At 41.4% G+C, this 13,283-nt stretch overlaps 1 non-coding gene across 1 annotated transcript; it reads right to left on the bottom strand.

Annotated features, from left to right (window-relative positions):
* Positions 1–341: 341 nt before the first annotated feature.
* Positions 342–416, bottom strand: Trnas-cga. The gene has a single exon. It is a non-coding gene; the product is annotated as a tRNA-Ser (tRNA).
* Positions 417–13,283: the final 12,867 nt, after the last annotated feature.

Raw genomic sequence — 13,283 nt, 5'->3', positions numbered from 1 at the left:
TGCTCTTTCCAGCTGTTGACTCGAGTCCGCATCAGCCTCGATGCAGGCAGCAGTGATGGTCAGCCTTTCCCTGGCTGGAATATTTTCTACAGCCAGCCAGACCCCAACCACCTCACATGGTCCAATCGTCAGGGATGCAACAGAAAAGAACCCGGTGTTAAGAGAATCTCGCGCTTTAGAGGTGAAAAGTGTACTCGCTCGCCGGTTGAAACTAATAAACGAATAGCGTAAAGCTTCTTTTGTTCAGCAAATGCTTTACACATTAATCTCTGGTAGTTGAACTACTGTCTATATATTCATAAAACAATTTTATATAAAACTTCATGGCAGATTAAAACTGTGTGCCGGACCGAGAATCGAACTCGGGACCTTTGCCTTTCGCGGGCAAGTGCTCTACCAACTGAGCTACCCAAGCATGATTCACGCCCCGTCCTCACAGCTTTACTTCCGCCAGTACCTCGCCAAACTTTACATAAGCTCTCCTGCGAAGCACTTGCCCGCGAAACGCAAAGGTCCCGAGTTCGAGTCTCGATCCGGCACACAGTTTTAATTTGCCAGGAAGTTTCAAAATTCTTTTAGATTTGAATGGCTAATGACTACGATACTAACAAGAGGTCAACAATGGTTAACCGTGCAACTGAAACATTTCTCTCTATGTCTTCTTCGCGCAGTATTTGTTTTTGCAGTGACGTCATACAGTAGTACCAGTGTAGGTGCATGCGCTGATTGTTATGCATTAGCTTTGTCTGAAGTTGTAAATTGATGTAGCGTGGAAACGCGTTTAACTAGGACGTTGACCCGGGTGTTCACACTTATAGAGCACTACTAGAACACTAACTGAGATAAAACTATTCGCTGTAATATAAGTGAAAATCGGTATTAAACTGAAAATTGAAAATTTTTTGTTGTCTTATATGACTCGTAAATGTGCACGGAATAATAGGAAACGCAAGTCAGAGGAATGCCCGCGCACAAACAGCGTCAAAAGTCCAGTGCCGAACTAACGCGATGGCTAAGACAGTGTCAAACAGCAAATGACAAAAGGCGCAGAGCGATTACCTAGCTAGCAAACCCATCGACCATCCAGCAGACAGCGCCAGTCCAAACTAGGGCTGTTGACAATTTTTTTCCAAAACATGTCGATACATATCGACGATATTCTTCCCCACAATATATCGGTATATCGATGTCAAAACTGCAATGTCGAGTGCCGATATTTTTATTTGTGTTTTATTATTTTCACGATTTTCGGTAAATATTTGAGGTTGTTTTCATTTTTTAAAAATTGTTGTTGACCATAATTTTACTTTGACTGTGTGAAGGAGTCTTACTACGTTTCGATCTTTCATCATACCCAGTCTTTCTCTTTGACTGCGTGAAGGGAGAACAACTAGCACAAAAGAAGTAGTCCGATTGCATTGCGGCGTGGGGTGGTGAGGTGGGGAGGGGGTGGGGGGGTGGGGGTGGGCGGGGGTGTGTGAATGGAATAATAAAATTTCCGATGTAAAGAAATAGCACGTCAGTAGAGTTAAAAAACAACTTTTAACGCGATTTGTGTACTATTTCTTCACATCGACATCCTTCAAAAACAGTTTTTGAAAAGAATGAACTAAAGTCTAAATGACGAGATTGTCCTTTGTGGTGGACAGAGACGTGTCAGAGGAATTAGATGACGTAATGGGCGCTCGGCGCTACGAAAAGCAACTGCAATGTTTAACTTCACCACAACTGCTAGGTCGCTGGCGTTGGCAAAAATAAAGAAACGGGGAAGCCGACAAGGTGTGTTTCGGAAAAAAATTCGATATGTGACGACAATGAACAATGGACCCATCGGTTTTTATTGTGACACTCACATCAATTTATCAATGTTAGTAAAGTGCTTATCACCAAGCGTGAACTTGCATCGTTTTGCTTTCAGTTTTGCTGCAAGGGGAAAAGAAGGCTGCTAGCTTGTTGATGTACGGAATATCTAATCAATACTTCAATATACAGCTTCAAAACCGACAGTATATTTACAATGTACTGCAGACATTTTTTTGTGGCCGTTATGTCTTATTTTTTTCCGTCAGTATATCGATGGTTTATTTCGATATATGAGAGAAGGTAATGTTTTTTTCTTTTTTTTTTGTCTATATATCGGATTCCCTATGTTTTTGAAAATATCAACAGTCCTAGTGCAACTTTCGGGATTTATCTACTGTGTAACCATTACACTACTCCATGTAACCGATGTATTAAAGAGACTGCTAGATGGGCGCGTCCGCTGTAAGACATTCCTCACTTGGGAAAACCGTAAAATACGATACACATTATAATAATATTTCATTCAGTTATCCATAAAATATAGAAGTAGAAATCGTTAAAAGAGTGAAACCATATTTAAAACGGAGAAGTCTTTACAGTAAAAGAGACGGAATAGCAAGCCCTGACGGTACATAGTCCTGAAGCCCGGTGGCACTGCACTTCAGGGCCACTACATGTTTACGTCACTCGCCTTAAGCTTAGGAGAACGGGCGACCAACGCAGTTCCCTGTCAGTTCGCTAGCGCTCTTCTTCGTCTGCAAGGTGAAGGAGAGTCTTCATCTGCACAGAGAGGAAGTCGCTCAACGGCAGTGGTTAGCAACTCCTCCTTTTCCGAAACTTTTACTACCTCCTCTCCTCGTTGCTTTAATGCTTCATCGCGCTGCGGAACTTGAAACGCGGTCTGTAACAGCCCAGTCTGCTCTCACAAGGGGAGGCCGCTATGCCGGGATCGCAGACTTACGTCAAACTTTGTATACCTTTAGTAGGCCATTAAAGCAAAATACTATGCAAGTAGTACGGTGCACAACTCTGGAAATTCCGAGAAAATCGTAAGAGAAGTTTTCCACGTCTATCATGTTCCTTATGTATCTGTGCATAGGCGCCGGACGTTAGAGCTCATGGGGGTTAAGAAGCGTTCGGGTTTCTAAGACGAACGTGTGTGAGGCGATGGATCGGCTCCCTCTAACACTTATTTTTTAATCTACATGTTTTTCATCACTGGTCATATTATTTAATTTATATGACATTTGAGAGGTAATATAATGAAAAAAACACTTGTATTAACATGAAGTTTCAGTTTATGTCTTCCATGTCTGTATGACAAATACCATCCTGTAACACGTGATGTCGAGAGCACATCCGGTGAGTAATTGCTACTCTTGTGGTCCGGCACATTGTGACTTACTATATTACTGATTGTGAATAACGCCATTCGCATCATTATTTACCGAGATTTGACTTGGGCTTTCCAAATCTGTCCCAAGGCCTTGAAAATTTATTTAAAACAGGCAAACAAATAGTCAAATAACATATGACATTCATGAAAATGTACGTGGGACGATTTTTCCACTAATTTACCTCTCAAATGTCATATAAATTAAATAACGTGACCAGTGACGTAAACAATATAGACTAAAAAATACTTTTCTGCGTTTTATTTCGTTATTGTTCGGTGCATTTTGTCGTAGAGGACGTCACATAAGTTCATCGTTGATCCCTTCACTCAGTTATAGACATATAATGAAGACCCAAAGAAACTGGTACACATACCTAATACCGTATAGGGCCCCGGCGAGCACGAAAAAGCGCCGCAACAAGACGTGGCATGGACTCGGCTAATGTCTGAAGTAGTGCTGGAGGTAATTGACACAATGAATCCTACAGGGCTGTCCATAAATCCGCTAGAGTACGAGGGGGTGGAGCTCTCTTCTGAACAGCACGTCGTAACGCATCCCAGATATACTCAATAATGTTCATCTCTGCGGAGTTTGGTGGCCAGGGGAACTGTTTAAACTCAGAAGATTGTTACTGGAGCCACTGTATAGCACCACTGGACGCGTGGGGTGTCGCACTGTCCTAATGGAATTGCCTCAGTCCATCGCAATGCACAATGGACATAAATGGATGCCGGTGAACAGACAGGATGCTTACGTACGTGTCACCTGTCAGAGTCGCGTCTAGACGTATCAGGGTCCCATATAGCTCCAATTTCACACGCCACACACCATTACAGAGTTTCCATTAGGTTGAACAGTCTCTTGCTGACATGCAGAGTCCATAGATTCACGCAGTTGTCTCCATACCCGTACACGTCCATCCGCTCGATACAATTTGAAAACAGATTCGTCCGACCAGGCCAAATATTTCGAGTCATCAACAGACCAATGTCGATGTTGATGGGCCCACGTGAGGCGTAAATCTTCGGTTCAGAAAGGCCATATCGATGATGTTCCGTTGAGTGGTTCGCACGCTGACAGTTGTTGATGACCCAGCGTTGAAGCCTGCAGCAAGTTGCGGAAGGGTTGCACTTGTTTCACGTTGAACAATTCTCTTCAGTCATCATTGGTCCCGTTCTGTACGATCTTTTTTCGGCCCTAGCGATGTCGTAGATTTGATGTTTTATCGGATTCCTGATATTCACAGTACATTCGTGAAATGGTGGTGCGGTAAAATCCCCACTTCATCGCTACCTCAGAAATGCTGTGTCACATCGCTCGTGCGCTGACTATAACACCACGTTCAAACTCACTTAAATCTTGATAACCTGTCATTGTAGCAGCAGTAACCGCAACGTCGTATTCTGCCTGTTTACATATTACTGTATTTGAATACTCATACCTATGCCAGATTCGTTCGCGCTTCCATGATTAATGGTACAGTACTTCCCAGTCCAATCGACGGATCCTGTTAACTACTAAGTAACTTGTAAGAAGGGATTTCATAAATTAAGTCTATTTAAAAACTTCAGAACTCAATAATAGTTTGACAAGTATTGATAACGACGAAATGCCTGACAATGACCTTATAAGTATCAGTAATGGCTGAGTGACAGATTAATAAATTATTTAAAATTCAAAGTTACATTAACATTTAATAACCACATCATATTCATAAACTAGATGTGGAGAATAATTATTATTATTTGGAGAATAAGGAGGCTTCTCTAGCCGATAAGCAAAACATGGGATTGCTGCAAACTCGACTATCACGAGCCTAACCCTGCAATTGCGCTTTACGCTATGCTTGCGAATTTTATCTTTAATTCCATCTTCAAGCGTAGATAAGCCATTTAATTCTCTCCTGCCCATATAAATAAAATCATGCCTTGATTGTGGTAAGATCTGCCATCACCGACGTGAGGGCAGCGTGACGTCTTTGAGCTCTCGAACAAGACTACTGAAATCAGTGTTGCCAACTCTAAAAAACCCGAGTCGCTAGATTCAATATCAAAAGTCGCTAGAAAGTCGCTAAAACTGATTTTACTAGGGGTGTACTGAAAATTTAGTGATGTGAATGGTGCAATAAGCCAGTGGTGGTGGTGCGGGAGAGGGGGGGCGCTATAAAATATTAATAAAAATTGTCTCGTACGTAATTGCTATATTGTCTTAATTAAATGATGCATCGCTAGCAACAACATACATATAAAATACGCTAACGTTTAATTAAACATGTTATCATAATTGACGCAGCACATAAATTGCTGTTTCAATCACAGTAGTCAAATATACTAGAAATATACAAGTATATTTGTAACAAAAGAAAGCAAGAACTCAAATTAGGTTACAAAATATATACATACCGGTATGTGAGCTATTCATCGTCGTCACTCAGAAGATCGAATAACTCTTCTGTTTCATGCTCTGACAGAACTGTAGTTGATGTAGAGGGTTGAACGTCGCTCAAAAGATGATGTTGCAGTTCGACTGGTTTTGTCGCAAGACAGTAACTTTTGTTCGTTCCAATAAGCTTCAATACGTCTGACGGTGTCAAAAGATGCTCAATCTTTATTTTGTTTCTTCAGCTGGTCTCTCAATGTGATCAAAGCATTAATTGTCTTTAACGATAATCTGTTACGTTGTTTAGTTTTTATAATGTTCATAGAACTGAATATTCTTTCCACTACTGCATTTGAATGCGGTAGACATAGAGCAGTCATTGCTAGCTGTGAAATCAAAGAAAAAGGATTCTGCCCTGCGGCATTTTTATACTGCAAAACCTCACTCCAAAATCGAAGAGTCTTAGTAGTGTTATTCCACCTAATCAAGTTGATATTATGCCATTTTTGCAGCATACCGTCTATGAAATCGCCACTAAAACCCAATTCTTTGGCTACATCCGCTACAGCATTATTTTTATTCACTTTTAGTGGTTCTTCAACATTCAGCCTTGACATTTTCTTCAGCATCATAACGTTACTTGACAGTCTTTGTTGAATTTCTTTTATGAGTTTCAGACTAAACTGAATGCATCTCTCCTTCGAATAAACTTTATTTTCTTCAGACAAACTTGACTTAGACAATTTCTGTTCAAACATAAAGCCAAGGTTCGGATTTGCGTACATACATTCGCTTGGAACTGGTGTTGTCAACAAATCAACAGTTGGAAAAACTATGTTTTGTCCTAGTGACTGCATGGGAAATATAAGTGTATCTAGAAATTTAGTGGAGTCATTGTCTCCTCCTTCAAAAGCTTTTATTGCTATTTGTACGTCTTTTAAAGCATGTTTAAGGTAAAACATGTAAAGATGATTCGAGTCGTCACAATACATCTTGTACAAAAGATCGGCAGTGTAACAATTGTCTTGAACCACGGCAAGTGAAAAATGTAGCTTTAGTTCTTCCCACTGCTCCAGAATTCTTCGTATTGCCGGTTCAATTGAAAGCCAACGTGTTGCACAGACCTTCAGAATTGTTAGTGGCTGTTTTCCACAATTTATTGTCTCATAAACCTTTTTATATTCCTCTTGTCTTTTGGGTGAAATGGAGAACCAATTGTAGGTTTCCCATACAAGAAACTCTATGTTTCTAGGTATAGTATTAACTGAGGCATGTGAAACTGCAAGCTGAAGAAAGTGACAAATGCAACGGATCAATACCAAATGCTTCAAACCATATTCTCTCTTGAGTTGTTCGAAAAGTCCATTGTTTATTCCAACCATTGCAGAAGCATTATCTGTGCCAATTCCTACCATATTAGCGATTGGAAGTTTGAGATCTTTCAAAGAATTCACAAGAACAGCAGCCAGATTTCTTGCATCTGCAGTTTATACTACAGCGAGTTTGAGAAATGCTGATTTAATGGTTTGGTTGTTTACACTATAGTACCGTATAATGATACCTAGCATTTTAGACATTGATACATCTGCGGATTCATCTATTAGTGCACTGTATTTTTGGTTACCTATGTCTTCAACCAATGATTGTGTAAAATATGGAGCCAAAACTTCAGTTATAATGTTAGTGCACTTTGTACGATGTAATTGCATGTTTTTAGCGCCCTCATCACCGGAACACACCTTCTTGCACAGTATTCCTAAATGATCTACAGCTAAAATAGAATAATGTTTAGCAATAAATAAAGAAAGGGCGCTTTCCGCTCTGCTTGCTATTCTAACTGTAGTTTTCGGAACAATTTTCACAGGTAAGGTGGTTAGTGTTATTTTAAAATCAATTTTTTGTTTATGCTTAATAGTTTTCGAATGCTTTTTAATATCACACAATTTAGCATAAAACTCTGTTGCACATACTTGACATCTTGCCTTGGATAAGTCTCCAACGACTGGTTTCAGCCACCCATTGAATTCAGGTTCTGCTTCCCACGCAACCCGATATTTTTGAGCATACTGCTTCTTCTTCTGCGGTAAATTCATTATGTAAGCCACCACAACATAAGTTTCACCAATTTATAATCACTGAAAATACATTAAAACTCAGGCGAACTAGAGGTCATGAAACAATCTACTCACTCGGTAACTCGATATCAGTCCTATTGTTCGTTGTTTAAAACGTAATAGTGTCTGAGATACCCCCACCGAATCGTTCTTGCGTTACCACTGTGCATGTGGTAATAATTTGACTGCGAGTTAACATTTCGAAAAATTAGAGGTCGCTGGACAGAAATGTATTTTATTATACTTAATATTACGTATGTTTTTTGTCAATTCGAAAAATAAAGGGAGTTCAAAAGTTGAAGAATTATAGATCGATACGCTATCGACGATAACAGGATAGTGGGTAATGAATAATGAATTGTTCTATAGTCAAGGTTTTCTTACTCTAGGCAATTCCCACATCCAGGTTTACTAAATGCTGAACAATGCTACATGATCTGCTAAGAACTTAATTTAACTTAGTAAATCTAGAACAAAGTCAGTGTCGTACCTATTCTATAGTTAAAATAATAGTTTTGTTAATGAAAATACTGGCCCAAAATAGTTTTGATTTGTACTTCAAAAGTCGTCAGTACTCCAAAAGTCGCCAGATAAGTCGCTAAATAATTTTTGTCGCTAAAAAGTTTTTTTTGTCGCTAAGACGAAGGCAAAAGTCGCCATTTCTAGCGACAAAGTCGCTAAATTGGCAACACTGACTGAAATTTTACTCTCGCAGACAGACCTCGTCTTACAACAATGCTTAGAATCACGCTCCGATGTTTCAGCCTCAGATTGTTACTATCGATATCTGAGTGCTTATTTATTTCCTTAGAGAATCGCAGAATCTTACACAATGCAAAAAATAGCCTTAAGTTGGTTGCATTGTTTTCGATACTCAGTGTAGTATTTAATCAATGTAATGGAGAGTTCCGATACATTCCTTATAACACGAGTGGGCTTTCTGATGCGAAAGCCCATATCGATGATGGTTCGTTGAATGGTTCACACGCTGACACTCGCTGATGCCCAGCATTGAAATCTACAGCCATCTTCTGAAGTGTTGCACTTCTGTCACGTTGAATGATTCTCTTCAGTCGTCGTTGATCTTTTTCCGGCGGCAGCGATGTCGGAGATTTGATGTTTTGTCGGATTCCTGATAATGAAAACGACTCGCTCTTCCAAAAACGTGCTTGAAAACCGATAAATTTTACAGACGCAAAGTTTAGCCACATAAATCCCTTGATAACTGAAGTTCATTACTGCGCGAATAACCGAAGAAACGACTAGTTGGAATCGCAAGCAAAATGTTTCATCCTAAGTGCGCTTAGAAGCAGTACGCGCTAGACCAAGAGATCTCGAAGCTTTTTAAAATTTGCCAGCCCTATGGCCTGATGCAACACTTCTTAAATAAGGAGATAATTCAGAGGCTTCCTTTACCAGGATACAGGTTGGCTGCCAGCTTTTCGAGGAGCTCTTTGCGGTGTGGGGGAGTAGCCATGTATGTGAAAAACGGCATCCCATTTGAGTCAATTGATGTTTCAAAGTACTGCACTGAAAAGGTGTTTGAATGTTTCGCAGGTGTGGTTAAATTTAATGGAGCTAAACTTCTAACTGTTGTCATTTATAGATCCCCAGACTCTGATTTCACAACATTTTTGCTAAAGCTAGAGGAGGTTCTTGGTTCACTTTATAGGAAATACAAAAAGTTAGTTATATGTGGTGACTTCAATATTAATTGTATAAGTGATTGTGTAAGGAAAAGGATGCTGGTAGACCTCCTTAATTCATATAATCTTATGCAAACCGTATTCTTTCCAACGAGAGTGCAAGGGAACAGTAGAACAACCATAGACAACATTTTTGTTCATTCCTCATTACTAGAAGGGCATTCTGTTAGCAAAAAGGTGAATGGCCTTTCAGATCATGATGCACAAATTTTAATCTTTTAGATTTTTGTGCTGCAACACGTGTTAAATATAGTCATCAGCTGTTTAGGAAAACTGATCCAGTTGCTGTAGAGACCTTTGTAAACCTTATCAAGGAACAAGAGCGGCAAGATGTTTATAGCGCTGATACAGTAGACGATAGATATGCTTTTCTCAAGACTTTTCTCTTGCTCTTTGAAAGTTGCTTTCCGTCTGAACGTTCAAAACAGGGTACTAGCACAAACAGGCAGCCTTGGTGGCTGACTAGAGGGATAAGAATAGCTTGTAGAACAAAGTGGCAATTACACTCCTGGAAATTGAAATAAGAACACCGTGAATTCATTGTCCCAGGAAGGGGAAACTTTATTGACACATTCCTGGGGTCCGATACATCACATGATCACACTGACAGAACCACAGGCACATAGACACAGGCAACAGAGCATGCACAATGTCGGCACTAGTACAGTGTATATCCACCTTTCGCAGCAATGCAGGCTGCTATTCTCCCATGGAGACGATCGTAGAGATGCTGGATGTAGTCCTGTGGAACGGCTTGCCATGCCATTTCCACCTGGCGCCTCAGTTGGACCAGCGTTCGTGCTGGACGTGCAGACCGCGTGAGACGACGCTTCATCCAGTCCCAAACATGCTCAATGGGGGACAGATCCGGAGATCTTGCTGGCCAGGGTAGTTGACTTACACCTTCTAGAGCACGTTGGGTGGCACGGGATACATGCGGACGTGCATTGTCCTGTTGGAACAGCAAGTTCCCTTGCCGGTCTAGGAATGGTAGAACGATGGGTTCGATGACGGTTTGGATGTACCGTGCACTATTCAGTGTCCCCTCGACGATCACCTGTGGTGTGCGGCCAGTGTAGGAGATCGCTCCCCATACCATGATGCCGGGTGTTGGCCCTGTGTGCCTCGGTCGTATGCAGTCCTGATTGTGGCGCTCACCTGCACGGTGCCAAACACGCATACGACCATCATTGGCACCAAGGCAGAAGCGACTCTCATCGCTGAAGACGACACGTCTCCATTCGTCCCACCATTCACGCCTGTCGCGACACCACTGGAGGCGGGCTGCACGATGTTGGGGCGTGAGCGGAAGACGGCCTAACGGTGTGCGGGACCGTAGCCCAGCTTCATGGAGACGGTTGCGAATGGTCCTCGCCGATACCCCAGGAGCAACAGTGTCCCTAATTTGCTGCGAAGTGGCGGTGCGGTCCCATACGGCACTGCGTAGGATCCTACGGTCTTGGCGTGCATCCGTGCGTCGCTGCGGTCCGGTCCCAGGTCGACGGGCACGTGCACCTTCCGCCGACCACTGGCGACAACATCGATGTACTGTGGAGACCTCACGCCCCACGTGTTGAGCAATTCGGCGGTACGTCCACCCGGCCTCCCGCATGCCCACTATACGCCCTCGCTCAAAGTCCGTCAGCTGCACATACGGTTCACGTCCACGCTGTCGCGGCATGCTACCAGTGTTAAAGACTGCGATGGAGCTCCGTATGCCACAGCAAACTGGCTGACACTGACGGCGGCGGTGCACAAATGCTGCGCAGCTAGCGCCATTCGACGGCCAACACCGCGGTTCCTGGTGTGTCCGCTGTGCCGTGCGTGTGATCATTGCTTGTACAGCCCTCTCGCAGTGTCCGGAGCAAGTATGGTGGGTCTGACACACCGGTGTCAATGTGTTCTTTTTTCCATTTCCAGGAGTGTATATCAAAACGTTAGAAACAGTCAAAATCTAAATGCAGCAGCCCATTACAAACAGTATTGTAAGGTGCTTAAAATGTTATTAGGAAGGCAAAAAGTATGTGGTATGCAGATAGAATAGCTAGGTCTCAGGATAAAATTAGAACCATATGGTCAGTCGTGAAGGAACTGGCTGGTCTGCAGAGACAGGTCGAGGATATAGAATCAGTGCGTAGTGGGAATGTCCGTGTTACTGATAAGTCGCATATATGTACAGTATTTAATAATCACTTTCTGAATATAGCAGGTGAACTAAATAGAAACCTAGTCCCAACAGGGAATCATATAGCGCTCTTAGAAAAAAGTGTTCCGAGACTGTTACCTGAAATGCTCCTCCAAGATACTGACAAGAGGGAGATTGAGTTAGTATTTAAATCACTAAAGACCAAGAGCTCTCATGGATATGACGGGGTATCTAGCAGAATACTGAAGTATTGTTCTATGTATGTTAGCCCAGTACTTAGCCATATCTGTAACTTTTCCTTTAGGAATGGTCGGTTTCCTGACCGATTAAAGTACTCGGTAGTGAAGCCACTTTATAAAAAGGGAGACATAGATAATGTTGACAATTTTAGACCTATTTCTATGCCATCGGTGTTTGCTAAAGTTTTCGAGAAGGTTGTATATACAAGGTTACTGGAGCATTTAAATTGACATAATTTGCTGTCAAATGTTCAGTTTAGTTTTAGAAATGGTTTAACAACTGAAAAAAATGCTATATTCTCTTTTCTCTTTGAGGTTTTGGACGGATTAAATGAAAGGTTGCGAACGCTAGGTGTTTTCTTTGATTTAACGAAGGCTTTTGACTGTGTTGACCACAAAATATTACAGCAGAAGTTGGACCATTATGGAGTAAGGGGAGTAGCTTACAATTGGTTCGCCTCTTACTTTAAGAACAGAAAGCAGAAGGTAATTCTCCGCAATATTGAGAGTGGTAGTGATGTTCAGTCCCAATGGGGCACTGTTAAGTGGGGCGTTCCCCAAGGGTCGGTGCTGGGGCCACTGCTGTTTCTTATTTATATAAATGATATGCCTTCTAGTATTTCAGGTGATTCAAAAATATTTCTGTTTGCTGATGACACCAGCTTGGTAGTGAAGGATCTTGTGTGTAATATTGAAACAGTATCAAATAATGTAGTTCATGAAATAATTTCTTGGTTTGTGGAAAATAATTTGATGCTAAATCACAGTAAGACTCGGTTTTTACAGTTTCTAACTCACAATTCAACAAGAACCGATATTTTGATCAGACAGAATGGGCATATTATAAGCGAGACGGAACAGCTCAAGTTCCTAGGCGTTCGGATAGACAGTAAGCTGTTGTGGAAAGCCCATGTCCAGAATCTTGTTCAGAAACTAAATGCTGCTTTATTTACCATTAGAGCATTATCTGAAATAAGTGACAATTCAACACGAAAAGTAGTCTACTTCGCATATTTTCATACGCTTATGTCTTATGGTATTATGTTTTGGGGTAATTCTTCTGATTCAAAAAGGGTATTTTTGGCTCAAAGACGGGCTGTTCGAGCTGTATGTGGTGTAAGTTTGAGAACCTCTTGTCGACCCCTATTCAATAGTCTGGGAATTCTGACATTGCCATCACAGTATATATTTTCTTTAATGTCGTTTGTTGTTAGCAATATTAGCTTATTCCCAAGAGTTAGTAGCTTTCACACAGATAATACTAGGCAGAAATCCAATGTGCATGTGGAATGCACTTCCTTGACTCTTGTGCAGAAAGGAGTGCAGTATTCTGCTGCATCCATTTTCAATAAGCTACCACAAGAACTCAAAAATCTTAGCAGTAGCCCAAACTCTTTTAAGTCTAAACTGAAGAGTTTCCTGATGGCTCACTCCTTCTATTCTGTCGAGGAGCTCCTGGAAGAGCTAAAAAATTAAGCAAATTCTAGTGTTACATTGTT

The sequence above is a fragment of the Schistocerca piceifrons genome, chromosome 4 (genome assembly GCF_021461385.2).
Source record: "Schistocerca piceifrons isolate TAMUIC-IGC-003096 chromosome 4, iqSchPice1.1, whole genome shotgun sequence".
Lineage (NCBI taxonomy): Eukaryota > Metazoa > Arthropoda > Insecta > Orthoptera > Acrididae > Schistocerca > Schistocerca piceifrons.
Note: the sequence above shows the minus strand (reverse complement) of the source record. Positions and strands in the feature narration are given on the sequence as shown.